Source organism: Saccopteryx bilineata, chromosome 3 (genome assembly GCF_036850765.1).
Source record: "Saccopteryx bilineata isolate mSacBil1 chromosome 3, mSacBil1_pri_phased_curated, whole genome shotgun sequence".
Taxonomy (NCBI): domain Eukaryota; kingdom Metazoa; phylum Chordata; class Mammalia; order Chiroptera; family Emballonuridae; genus Saccopteryx; species Saccopteryx bilineata.
Window position 1 is genome coordinate 85330611 of NC_089492.1, and position 14536 is coordinate 85345146.

General features: G+C 46.4%; 1 protein-coding gene across 2 annotated transcripts in view; it reads left to right on the forward strand.

The window, feature by feature from the left end:
- The first annotated feature begins 2655 nt into the window (after positions 1 to 2655).
- DPYSL5 (dihydropyrimidinase like 5) overlaps positions 2656 to 14536 on the forward strand; it is a 97331-nt gene continuing 85450 nt past the window's right edge. The window contains exon 1 of one of the 2 annotated variants that reach the window (XM_066266715.1): positions 2656 to 2770. The gene's annotated coding sequence lies outside the window, so the exon portion shown is untranslated. The remainder of the gene's footprint in view (positions 2771 to 14536) is intronic. The other variant, XM_066266716.1, reaches the window with a different exon arrangement.

A 14536-nucleotide genomic window follows, 5' to 3' on the forward strand; every position in this document is an offset into this window, starting at 1 on the left:
TGCTTAGAGCCATTGGGCAAATCAATATCCAGGTGAAATCCAAATTCGGCTCCTCCATTCCCTGATGATCTGCTCAGAACTGACTTCTCTCTTGTCTGAATTTTCATCCCATCTTATGTAAACTGGTCAGAAGAACTTTACAATAAAAGTCACAACATATTGCCTTTTGTGTCTGTTATAACAGGAATGGCATATTCTTTTAAATTTTTTAGAAAATGTACTGACTTTAGAGAGAAAGAGAGAAAGCCAGAGAGAGACAGAAACATGGGCCTGCTGCTCCACCCACCCACACTTCTACCCGCTGATCCCCGCACGTGCCCTGGCCGGGACAGACCCCACAACCTTTTCGCATGGGGAGGACGCTCCAACCAACTGAGCCACCTGGCCAGGGCAAGAGTGTAATAGTCTTATATCCTTTACACTGTTCCATAACCATTTATCGTTGAAAAGGAATAGTAATAGCTTCATTCGTTGAGTGCAGGTAGTATGCTATGCCCTTTATTTGTATGCATTTCCTCATGTAATTATCACAGCAAGATTAAAAGAATGTATAATTGTCCCCTCATTCTGTGGGGGAGCTAAAACACAGATGTATTAAGTATAACTTTCCAAAGTCAAGTATCCAGAAAGTAGCACAAGGATTCCAACCTAGAAATGTATGACATCAAGTCCTGTGTTCTATTTTCCAGGAGAGAGAGACTAGGTTGTAAATAAGTATAAATAAATAAAGCTAAAATCAACTTCTGAGACATTTGCAACCTCAGGTTTGGGTGCGACTTTCATCAATGTCTCGGTAGACAGATTACTTCAAGGCAGCTCTTTTCTGACCAGAGGAGGTTGGCCCCAGAAAGTAAAGCAGGAATCCAAACGAGTGCCACTAAATGTTGCAGAAAACGTTTGTGGCCACTAGAGGGCGCTCTCCGGTTAGGCAAAAAGTGCTGCATGGAATGTGCAGACAGACGCAACTGCTGCAGTGAGGCACATCTGGACTCCACTCCACCTCTCTAAGGTTCTGTCCATTTTGCCTAAATCCCTGGGTCAGCGCAGAGCTTGGCCAGCGCCTGGAGAAATCCACAGGGAGTGCCCCAACCTGGAGCAGTGGAGAAAAGACGAGCTACTCCCCTCAAGTTTTCACAGCCACACCCCAGGCATGCCTGGGTTAGGGGTGCTATAAGGTGAGGCTTAGGCTCATTTGGGGGCTCCCTGCATCAGTTCACGATCGGGGGTGAGAATAGGGGGAGGGCAGAAAAGTAAACCATAATCCTAAGAGATGTAGAAAGTCAGTGGAGGTCATCCAAAAGTGCATCCCCCAAATGCCAGCCTGGCCCACCTCAAAGGACCGCAAGGGAAGTAGTCCATGGCCACCTCTCTTCGGCGGGTTCTGAGGGTCAGCGCCCATGCAGATTTCGCTGAGGAGGAGGGGGCACCCTCCAGAGTAGCGAAATACCATTTTGTTTGAAAGTATTCCGTTGAGGGATCGATCTCTCGGGGCTGGTCCGCTGCAGCCGAGGAACTCCCTCATCTCCACCCCTTCCCGGGCAGGGCAGCACTTGGGGTTCCTCCCAGATGGAGCTGGAAATAAGGACTCAGCTGCATTTTGACACCATCTCGATAGCAGTGCGTTTGGAATGACATTAAGTGAAAAGAGTCAAATTATTAAACTGTATCTATACTATTATCACAACTACATAAAATAACATGTGAGAAAGACTTGAAGGAGGATCAAGGAGATGGCACGAAAGCGTGATGATCTTCCCCTTTTTTAGATTTGTTGTTTTCCTCTAATTATGTGCACATTAAAAACTTGAAGATAAAAAGTGAAGCAATGTAAATTGAGTTATAAAACATTTCCAGAGGCTTTACCATCGCCTTAATAAGGGGTGTCAGAAATAGGACAGGCAGCTGGATGCGAGAGCTCTGGACAGAGAAGCCCTAGCTCAGTCCATCGAGACTGAACTCGGGTTGGAGCCAGAACAGGGGTAAGATGCGAACGTAGGTGGCCTGGAGTGACTGTCCACTTTGTACGTGAGAACATTTCCCCATAACGACTGCCCCCACCCTCTCCATTCTGGAAGCCTGTCGAGCGCCCACTTCGAAGGCATAGGGTTGGGTCTTGGCGGGAACCAGGAGGCTCTAGTCCGGCCTGCAGAAATGGTCAGGCCCTGCAGCCGCTGGGAAGAGGCACGGGGTATTGTTTCAGCCCCTCGGGTGGGGTCCTCCAGGCGGAGGGGAGGCAATCTGTCCCCGGGACCCGCCGCGTAGCGCTCCCAGGGGACCTGTGCATCAGCGCATCGGAGCGCCAGTGTTGTGTGAACTGTATGGAATCACCATGGAAACCCAGAGGAACGCAGAGAAGGTCACGAGGGGAGTCAGCGGATTCCCGGGCCGCGCCCTCTGTTCTCTCTCGGACCCCGGCCCTGCAGCAGGGCCTGTCGGGAATTGTAGTCCCAAGGCGGTGGAGCGCGGCTCAGAGGATGCAGGGCGCCGCCAGTCCCCGCCTCCTCTTAACCTGCTAGAGGCGAGGTGGAGGACAGTGGGGAGGAGCCGTCGGATCTGTGATTGGCTGAAGCCGCCTCCAGCCACCACCCTCGTCCCCTCCCCCGCTCTCGGCTGGGGACTCCAGCGCCCAGCGCGCCAAGGCTGCTACGGAGCGAGGGCGCGTGCAGCCGCCGCCGCCGCTGCCCCGATCACCCGCAGCGCCGGCACCGCGGCGAGACCTCGGAGAGAGTGACGAACCCACGGAACCTCGCAGCCGCAGCATCCTGGAATAGTGGGTGATGGCGGGACGGGCAGTGGGTTTATTATCCCTGGCATGGGACGTCCATCTGTCGACGTCTGTTTCTCGGAGAGGCGCACAAAAAGGCGGGGTTTGGTGCGCGCCTAGGGCCGGGCTGCGCGGAACGCGATGGGAGGAAGATTTGGGGTTATGGGCGGCTATCCAGGCTAACCGGGGGCCCGAACTCGGACCTCTTTGTAAGCCCCCAGAACGCCGTGCGGCGCCTTGTTCACAGTAGGCGTTTAATGTGTGCTCGTTGGATTGAGTAGAACTGGGCTAAGGAGGCGGCGTGGTTGAAAGGGTTTCACTCCTAGGATACAGTAGGCTCCCAACCTTGCTCCTCCAGGGGCAGTGAAAGGCTGGGAAGCTGGGCGGGGGCTTCTCTGGCTGCGGGCCCGCCCTGCCCGGGTCCCTAGCTCGGCGCTGTCCACAGCCCCCACCCTTCGTCCATCTTAACTCGGGCTGGGATTTGCCGAGCCCGGCCCGGTCCACCCGTCCGGCTAACGGAACGGACGCCCGAGGCGGACCGCCTGCCGTTTCCGAAGCACCTGCTCGAACCACAAAGGCCGCTGCCCAGCCCCAAAGCGGGGCGCCTAGCTGGGTCCCTTCTCTTGAGCCCCAGCGCGGGAGCCCTGCCCGCAGCATCGAGCTTGGCGGGCGAGAGACCGCGACGCCCCAGGTCTGGGTCGGGGGCAGGCTTCCGAGCTGGAGAGGAGCTGGGATGGGGAGGGTTTGGGGCGAGGCCACCGTTTGAGCAAAGATGGGGAGATGGGGAAGCTGGGTGGGAACAGGTGCCTGGGGCTGGGAGGAGGGGGAAGGGAGACTAGGGTTTGGGGAGGGAAGAGATGGGGGCGGAGGGAGGGTCTAAGGAGGGAGTTTGCTTGTTGCAGGTGGCGCGAGGAGAGGCTGAGGCTGATGAAAAATAATAAGGCTGCGAGGGGCGATGCTGGAGGGTGGAGACCGCAGGTTTCAGGAGGGTAGACGCAAGGGAGGAGGAGGTTCGTGCGGCACGGAGGAAGGAGGTCTCCGGAGAAAGGGAGGGCAGGCTCTTGGGAGGCGGGCTCGGGCCTGAGGACCGTCCGCTCTAGGCGTGGGGCCTGGAGATCCAGGTGGCCGGCTGGGCGTGGCTCTTGGACCCCGCGACCGACGCGGATCTGGGACCGGAGTGGTCTGCTCTCGAAAGGAGCTTTGTCTCCTGGCTTATCACAAGCTCGTGGGGACCCAGGGTTTTGTGATAGTCCGCAGCGCCGCAGGCACACCCTTTTCTTGGTGGAGCTTAAATGCTTGGTCCAGTGGCAGATGCTGCCAGGGAGGCGGGATGGTGGCCGTCTCCCGCCGGAGAGGCCAGGAGAACAATAGCCGGCGCTGGTCTCCGCCCGACGACGAACTACGGCCTCCCGGAACTCGTGTGCAGTTTTCTGGTGCAGAAAATGCTCCCGAAGCAATCTCAGGGCACGTGCTCACGTTGGGGTTTGTGTTGGGGAACCCAGCCCCGGCGTTAATGCCGTGTGGGAGTCAAGCGGCCCCCCAGACTGTGGGGCGGTGGGCAGACAGCCGCCGCTCCTGGCTTTTAGTGCCTTCTGGTTGCGGCGCTGCCGCCTGCCCCACGCTGTTTACCAGCGGCCGAGATGTGGCCTGGCGACTCGACTGTGACCTGGAGATCGTCTCGGTGCAAAGCGAGCTCTCTGAGCCTTTGGCTTTGTCTGCGGAGGCAGCCACGTCGAATGGCTGCTGTGTATTTATAGAGGAAGCAATCGAGGCTGGTGGGGATCGTGCTAAAATCTGGAGAAGCTGTTATGGAGATTACCCGCCAAGGGTTGGGCTCCTGGTCTTAGAGCCTGCACCCAGGGGACCAGTGTTCCTCTTTGCCAGAGACCACACCCAAGCCAGTACCTCCATCCTTTGCAGATTTCGCCTGTATTGTCTGCTGACCTAAGACAGGGACCGCTCTGTGATAGGAGGTGGCTGCTTGCCCATGGGAAAGCAGATGAACAGCAGTGGAAACACAAAACAAGGATTCAACAGAGCTTTCCATGCCCTCATAGTCTTGCTCCCTGTCTATAAGCTCCTTTCGTGTCAAGCTGCAGCATCTTGACCTGTGAAATGACAGCCAAAAGCCAGAATTCTGTTTTTATAGGTTTTCTTTGATCATCGTTTAGCTGATATTAAAGGTGACTCTTTAGCATAAAGTTTTTAATTATAAATTGTCATTTATTAAAATAGAAGGAGCAAAGCAAAAGCATTTTTATTCCAGAGTGGAGGAAGCTTGGCTAAATGACAGCAACATAGGGACTAATTGATGTGACTTATGTTTACCATTAAGTTATCTGATGAGTCTTTTGGCTCTCTTAACCTAGCTTTGAAACCTCAAAATTTTCTTTCTTAACCAGGTTGATGCATAAGGAGAGGGGCTGTGATGTGACTGTTGTCTCTTGCTTGTAATGTATGGTAGTTGGCAATGTGAAGGTCTGGGTGGCCACAGGACAGCAGCAGTAGGCTATATCTTGCTAGTTTAAAAGGATGATGCTTTGAGGAAGTGGCTCTTAGAATTTACAAAACTAGTCTGAAGGACTATCTGGAATATTGCTCACTGTATGTTTTTAACTAAATAAATCAATCTACCTATCTCCAGAGTAAGTGAAAACCAGGTATCCCAATATTAGAAAACCAGAAATCTGACGCTGAAGGTTTTTCTTGTAGAAAAGAGCAAATGAGAAATATTTTTATGTCATTGCCCAAGGAGAAAAGTTTTTTGGGGGGTGTTTTCTTGTTTTATTCATTTTGAAATAATTTTATGGATTTATTTAGGGGTGTAATCATATTAAGGCACTGTGTGTACATCCCACTCAATCTTTTCCTCATGGTGGAAGTTCATAGATGAGGATGACCAGCCCATGCCTACAGGGTAGATGAGAGAAAGCAGCATTCCCCTCCCACCTCCTGTGACAATGCTTGGGAGACCTGGCCCAGAGGGGAGAGGCAGGTGGCCTTAGAAAGGACTTCATGTGCCCAGAATTCTGGGGTGCCATTCCTAATTCCCTTCTCCAAGAACCTGGAGACATTGGTTAGATATACAGAAGATGTTCGGGGGACACGAAGGCTAGGCTGTTTCAGCATAGCCTCTCCAGGATACAGGTGTAACCAGGGTAGTTTCAATATTCTCAATGCATTGCATGTTTTCACCTCTAGAAACAGTTACCCAGCAAGGCAAGTTTACACATTGGCCAGGATTAAGTTAGGGGACTTGATGTAAGCTTCCTCTGTGGTACCCACCCCCCACTTCTCTCAGTCCTCCTTCTGCCTTGGACATCTGAGAATTTCCCTCTCCTTGATAATAGCTCCTCCAACCCAGGATTCAGTGTGATCCTGCATTAGCTTTGGGAGGCCAAAGACCATCACAGCTGTGGACAAATCCCTGGGGTAAATTAGGATTTACTGCAGATTGAGAGCCAGAGAAGTAGGTATTGTTAGAAAAGAGTGTCTAAGATCAAGTTTATCTTTCTGGGATAGAACTGGATCCTGTGCATACATTTTTGTATTCTGAACTATAAGAAAATATTTCAGAATAGTCTTCTAAGGCTTACTTCACAGGATCCCATAGGAGAACAATAATACAGAAAATCTTTGTCAGTATGAAAACCTGTATGAAGAAGTTGGTATCAATGAAATCAAATGAGAATAACAAATAAGAAGGTGTTTGATTTTGATTTTATTGCACTGCTAGCAAATAAATGAGAAATCATCTCAAGATTGCTTTGCCTTAAATTTTTTATGTGAAGATGAAAGGTTCAAATATGATGGTATGAATCTTTAATGAACTTTAATGTTTATGTATAAAAGCCAGACACATTATATACTTTAACAAAAGAAATTCATGGTGGATTATTATTTATGATTTGTTCTATTTCAATTTTTAAAACTCATTCAAAGTAAGTTAACTTAACCATAGTATTCCCTGAGCCCCTCGTGCCCTCCCATCAAACACAGCTGAGTGTGGTGCTTGTTCCTGGGCCTCCTTCCCCCTGAGCCCGCTCCTCACATCCAGGTTCAGAAGCAGTGTGCGCAGGACAGAGAAAGGGTCTGAGCTGGAAAGCCTGGGATCAGATGCCTACTCTGACACTTTCAGTCTGTTTATTCTTAGGCGAGTTACTTCTCTCTCAGAGACTGGGTTTCCTTTTCTGTACAATGGAGATTATATGAGTTAATATATGTACTGCACTGAGGGCAGCATCTGGTACTTAGTAAGTGCTCAGTTAATTTTAGTTATCACCATCAGCACCATCATCACACTCTTTCCCCAGGATGTGTGCTCACAAAAACAACATTTGGATTCCCCATTTAATCTTTCATCCCAAGGGACCAGGCAGGCCGCCCGTGTGTATCAATTGTGGGAACAGAGGGAATGATTAGGACCCCTTTCCAAAGCTCCCACTTTTGCAAATACAGTGTGTCCGTAAAGTCATGGTGCACTTTTGACCCGTCACAGGAAAGCAACAAAAGACAGTAGAAATGTGAAATCTGCACCAAATAAAAGGAAAACTCTCCCAGTTTCATACCTATTCAGTGCAGTTCAATGTGGGCTTACACACAGATTTTTTTAGGGCTCCTTAGGTAGCTATCCCGTATAGCCTCTACAGACTCGTCACTGACTGATGGCCTACCAGAACGGGGTTTCTCCACCAAACTGCCGGTTTCCTTCAACTGCTTATCCCACCAAGTAATGTTATTCCTATGTGGTGGTGCTTCATTATAGATGCGCTGATATTCATGTTGCACTTTCACGGATTCGAATTTAGCGAGCCACAGAACACACTGAACTTTCCTTTGTACCGTCCACATCTTGACTGGCATAACCGTGGGCTGCTCCGCTGTATACACGGTGTTACATCATCATCTGCGCATGCGCACATGCTGCCACATCATCCTACAGAAACTGGGAGGGTTTTCCTTATATTTGGTGCAGATTTCACATTTCTATCGTCTTTTGTTGCTTTCCTGTGACCGGTCAAAAGTGCACCATGACTTTATGGACACACTATAGTAGAAATGGCTCTCTGCTGAGTCTGAGCCTCTTAAAGCACAGCTGTTTACAGCAGCTGAGAACTTGCAGAGTTAAGAATGTTCCAGCAGTGCTCTGATCCTAGCTTTGCTGAATTATCCCCATGCTTCGAATTGGCCTGGTGTCTCACCCTGCTCCTGCATCACCTAAATGGACAGGCACCTGTGGCTGGTGAGGTGCTATTTGTTCTGAGGCTGTTCTGTTCTTGGTGTGGGAAAAAGTGATTATATTTGGTTGATGGCAAATATTTGGGAATAAAAACATCTCAAGTTTTCCAGCTGAGAAGTAAACTTGTGACCACAGAATTACTTATTTAACAAATACCTTAGAAGTACTCTGTGTGTGCTAGGTGTTGTTCTAGTTCCTATGAGTCAAGTATAGATATTATCCCCATTTTACAGATGAAGCAGAAGACACCCAGCTAGAGAAGTGGCAGAGCCAAGCTTCAAACCCAGGAGTCTGCTCAGAGTCTGTGTAAGTTAGGGTTCTCTAGAGAAGCAGCCAATAAGGGTCAGCTTGTGTGATTATGGGGCTGCCAAGTACAATCTGTGTAGGGCAGGCAGGCAGGTTGTAGATACTCAGGCAGGAGGTGATGCTGAGGTCTTTTTTTTTTTAAAGATTTTATTTATTGATTTTAGAGAGAGAAAAGGAGGGAAAGAGCAGGAAGCATCAACTCATAGTTGCTTCTTATATGTGCCTTGACCAGACCAGCCTGGGGTTTCGAACCGGCAACCTCTGCATTATGCACTGAGCAACCGCAGGTCAGGCAGCCCATATCTTGGAACATGTTTATACGACTTAGTTGTCTGGTGTCATTTTTTTTTTTTACAGAGACAGAGAGAGAGTCAGAGAGAGGGATAGATAGTAAGAGACAGACAGGAACGGAGAGAGATGAGAAGCATCAATCATCAGTTTTTCGTTGCGACACCTTAGTTGTTCATTGACTGCTTTCTCATATGTGCCTTGACCGTGGGCTTTCAGCAGACCGAGTAACTCCTTGCTGGAGCCAGCGACCTTGAGTTCAAGCTGGTGAGCTTTTTTGCTTGAGCCAGATGAGTCTGCACTCATGCTGGCGACCTCGGGGTCTCGAACCTGGGTCCTTCCACATCCTAGTCCGACGCTCTATCCACTGTGCCACCGCCTGGTCAGGCGATTCTGAGGTCTTATAAGAGAATTTTTTCTTCTGCAGGGAAACCTCAGTTTTTCTCTTATGGCCTTCCAGCTCATTGTATGAGGCCCATCCATATTATCAAGGAAAATCTCCTTTACTTAAAGTCAACTGATTGTAGATGTTAACCACATTTATAAAATACATTCACAGCAAGTTAGAGATGAGTGTTTGAATAGCTGGCTACTAGAGCTTAGTCAAGTGGATGCAGGAAAGGGTCCATGCTGTTCAACACTACCTCAGGTGAAGAACCATACATGTTGGGTATAAGATAAACTAAAGATAATGGTGCTCCTCACCTAATTTAAAATAAAATTTGAACCTCTTTTTTTTTTCTTATTCATGAAGCTTCTAGTACAAAATATTGCTCCAAGTAAGTGTTCAATAGGTAATAATGAAAGAATGAGCAATTGAATGATTTAGATGATATTTTACAAGGTTTTCCAACCATTGAGATCTCTGGCTCCCCACTTAGATTTAAAATTATTTTGCCTAAAGTGATGTACAGATTTTATGAATGACTGATTTACTTGAAAAATGGGAGACTATCTGCATTTTGAATTGAGCATTGTGTTACTCCTCACGCCCCCACATCTGTCCATTTTCATTGGCTCAGCAATGTTTTTTAGGTCTGTCACTGCCTCGACTCCTTGTGAATGTGTCTCCCACACTTTAGCAGTGCCTAGCACTCAGTCACACCATCTTTGTGTCACTTAAGTGTCCACTTACAGACAGTCCCTTTGTTGATCTCAGTCTGCCATGGGCTCGCTCTCATTTCTCAGGCCTTGGGTCTTTATTCATCCTGCTTTTGTCTGGTCCTGTCCCGCCCTTTGTCCTTCTGCAGAGCATGATCCACTATTCATGGAGCAGTCGTTCCTTTCCTATTTTTACCACTTCAACCACTTGTGTTGCTGTGGATTGATGTGTTCACTTTGTTATAAAAATTCAAACATAGCCCCTAGTTTTTTCATTTAATATCCTTTTGCTCCTGGTTCCAACACATAAAACTCAGCTTTAATGCAGTCACTTGGATTGTTCTAAATTTGCCATATTACCAATCTGTAGGCAATAGACATACATAACATGGTGACTGGGGGGGAGGATGGGTGAGAGTGTGTTTTTAAAATAGTTAGAAAAAAGTTTTTAGGGAGGGAGGACATGGGAGGGAGGGAGGGAGAGAGTTAGGGGGAGGGGGAGGGGCACAGAGAACTAGATAGAGGGTGGCGGAGGACAATCTGACTTTGGACGAGGGGTACGCAACATAATTTAATGACAAAATAACCTAGACATGTTTTCTTTGAATATATGTACCCTGATTTATTAATGTCATCCCATTACCATTAATAAAAATTTATTTAAAAAAAAAAAAGAAAAAAAAAAGAAAAAACTTTTTAGTGGTGTATAACACATACAGAGAAGTGTACAAAATATATAAATGTATAACGTAATAAATTTTTGAAAACACATCTATATGATCAGTACCAATCAAGAAACAGATTACCGTACTGAGAAACAGCACTCAGAGTCCCCTTAATTTCCCTCCCAGCCATTTCTCTTCTCCACAGTCACTAACCACTATCCTGACTTCTTACAGCATAGATCCGCTTTGCCCATTTTTGGACGTTTTATAATCATAGAATCTTTCAGAAGTGGCTTTTTTTTTTTCCTCGCAGTATTACATTTGTTGCATTTAATTTGCTCATTTTCATTGCTATATAGCGTTTCATAATGTAAATGTACCACAGTTTATTTATCCGCTATATAGCGTTTCATAATGTAAATGTACCACAATTTATTTATCCACTATGTTGTTAATGGATATTTGGGTAGTTTCCAGTTTCGGGTTATCGTAAACAGTGCTATTGTGAACATTCTGATACGTGTCTTTTGGTGAACATATGTGTGCAACTGTTGGGTATTAGTTAGAAATGGAAATGCTCAGTAAATAGTAATATTAATGTTGAAATTTTTTAAAGAAAAGACACTGCAGTGTGCGATGCAACTATTTTTAGAAACCCTAAAGGCTAGTAAAGTGTGTGGCTTTATATCAGAGGTTGGTTACCCACTCTTACTCTTAAAGGTTTTCTTTTTTTTTTTTTTTTTTTTTTAGAGGCAGAGATAGATAGGGACAGACAGACAGGAACAGAGAGAGATGAGAAGCATCAATCATCAGTTTCTCGTTGCGCCTTGCGACTTCTTAGTTGTTCATTGATTGCTTTCTCACACGTGCCTTGACCACGGGCCTTCAGCAGACCGAGTAACCCCTTGCTGGAGCCAGGGACCTTGGGTCCAAGCTGGCGAGCTCTTTGCTCAAGCCAGATGAGCCCGCGCGCGACCTCTGGGGTCTCGAACCTGGGTACTTCCGCATCCCAGTCCGACGCTCTATCCACTGCGCCACCGCCTGGTCAGGCCCCACTCTTACTCTTAAGCAAAAATATAGAACTTTAAGCTACAGCAATTTCCTTATTCCTATTTCTTAAGGAAGAGAGGAGAATCTGATTACAGTTGCAACGTGGGACTAAAGATCATTCCAGAGATGCTCTGTCAACCATGAACAGGATTAACAAGTGGTTTCTATTCTGCTAACTCTTTTGTATTTCTTATATTGGGTCAAATAGCAATATTGAATTTTATTATTTCTGTGGCCTAAAAAAGTCCTCAAACATATCAGCTTGGAATAACAAAGTTCTTATTTCATTTTTTTAAATTTATTGATTTTAGAGAGGAAGAGAGAGAGAAACATTGATTTGTGGTTCCACTTATTTATGTGTTCACTGTGGATTCTTTTATGTGCCCTGACCTGCAACCTTGGCGTATGGGGACAGTGCCCTAACCAACTGAGCTACCCGGGCAGAATAAGCTCATACTTCTTAGTTGGTAATATGAATTATAGCATACATCCCATTTTTTATTCTGTTTATTTCATTGATTTTAGAGAGAAAGAAAGGGAGAGAGAGAGACAGGAATATCTGTGTTCCTGTGTGTGCCCTGACTGGGTATCTACCTCTGCGCTTCAGGGTGGTCCTAGTCTAGCCAACCGAGCTACCTGGCCAGGGCTAGCATATGTCCCATTATTTTGTGGCTTTCTAAAAATAGACATGATTTTGCAACTGGATTAAAATAGGAAAGAGTTCTGCAGCTACTGAAAAACAATACAGATGGCACAAAGATATTCACAGTCGACTTCAGACTGGATAAGAGGCAAATCCATCTCCTCTTCATGGCTGGGCTTCACTGTTGGCCCAGGAGAGGTGGCGATGATACACATGGCCAGTGTGGGTCAAGGGCAGCCAGTTAGGTACTGTATTTTTTGCTCCATACGATACACTTTCCCCCCCCAAAAGTGGAGGGGGAAATGCCCGTGCATCTTATGTAGCAAATGTTCAATTTTTTTAAATTTATTCATTTTAGAGAGGAGAGGGAGAGAGAGAGAGAGAGAAAGAGAGAGAGAGAGAGAGAGAAGGGGGGGAGGAGCTGGAACCATCAACTCCCATATGTGCCTTGACCAGGAAAGCCCAGGGTTTCGAACCAGCGACCTCAGCATTTCCAGGTCGACGCTTTATCCACTGCGCCACCACAGGCCAGGCCGAGCGAATGTTCATTTTTTTTTAGCTGCTATGGGGCGTTGCACTGGTAAACATATGTAGAATGAGCGCCAGAGGGAGTGTAATCATACCCACCACAGCTGCGTGCGGAACCCCGGCATCTGCTGAGTGATCTCCTGGTTCTGGTTTCCACAGTTGCATGCAGCGCATAAGGGAAGGTGAGCAACGTTGTGTGGGCGCATTCATCTGGCATCATCTAGGGCAGACGTGAGAGGCGTGCTGCAGAGGTGGAGGGCTGTGCTGCAGCTGCTGGAGCTCTGTGTGAATTGCTGATGTCACTCACTTGCTGCTCTATTAGTGCTTGACCAGTTTAGAGCACATGTTAGCAAAACCACTAAAAAAAACTTTCAAGGAGTGAAGACTCATCTAGCTGTAATTCCTGGGGGTCTTACCAGCCAGTTGCAACCTCTCAATGTTTTCATCAACAAACCATTTAAAGTCTTTATGCGAGAAGAGTGGAACAAATGGATGGCTGCTGGTAATCATGATCTGACAGCAACTGGACAAATGAAGAGACCCTCTATCACTCAAGTTTGTGAATAGGTGAAAACATCATGGCAGTCAGTGAGGAATGAAACCATGGTACGGTCATTCAAAACATGTTATTAGCAATGCCTTATGGCACTGAAGACGGTATCATATATGAAAATAGCAGAGAAAGTGATACTAGTGATTGTGAGCAACTGAGCTTCTTAAATTCTGACACTAGCGATGATGAGTTCCTGGGGTTCCCAGACAACTCAAAGAGTATTTGAACATTAAAGTCTCTTCTCATTTGTTAATAACAGTACTAATGGTTGTTAATACTGCTGTTGAGTTTACATTGTTGACATATAGTTGTATATTTTATTAAATATTTTAACACACCATTTGGTTCAGAATATTTTTTCTTATTTTCCTCCTTAAAACCCTAGGTGTGTCTTATGGTCAGGTGCATCTTATGGAGCGAAAAACACGGTATAATTATAGGATGATGATAATGAAATATGTGTCACCAGGGGAACATGACAAGGCAGTCATGAATTCCTGACTTAGCTGATTTTTCCTTATGTGACCCATTCACAGCCCATGTTGTTCCTGAGAAAGATTTTTTTCCTGTCACATGTCCTTCCATGATTGATATCGGTCTTCAAACAAGCAGGCAAGATCAAGTTTATCATTGCTTTAAAACCTAAATTTATTGCTTGAACTCTGAGTTCCTTGAGCATTTAAATAGTTCATATCTTTTATAATATAGGACTTAATGTATAATATATTATAATATTTAACCAATTATAAAACTACCTAGGGACCATTTTGCTAATACAGCTTGAGTGATTTTTTGCTTTTTCCATCAAACCCATGTTCCTATGTTCAGATGATTTTTACAGATCCACTTCCAGAAACGGCTCCAGGTTTTTGGCATCCAACCTCCATTTACACTGGTTCAGTTCAGCTGCTGGCCAGGAGCAGTGGGGACAGTCTTGACACTGCTGCCCATACCTGTGTCCCAGCACCCCCCTTGGGGACCTGTTTCTTGATTTGTGGACTAGGCTGGAGTTCCCATTCTTTCCGTTTACTGCTTCTTGAAGGTGGCCCTGTGGTCTGAAGCACCCTGATGCAAGTTTGGAATGTCTTTGAAGCCTTATTAACAGCTTTATTGAGATATAATTTACATTCTATAGAGTCACCCATGTAAAGTGTTCAATTCCATGGTTTTTAGTATATTCATGCAGTTGTAGAACCATTGCCATAACTTTAATTTTAGCACATTTTCTCACCCTCAAAAGAAACCTATTACCCTTTGACAGTCACTCCTCATTTCTTCTCCACCCTCCCACCTACCCTCCAGCTCCTGGTGACAACTAATCTACTTTCTCTGTAGATCTGCATGTTCTGGACATTCATACAAAGGGAATCATATGTGGCCTTTTGTGATTGTTGAAGCC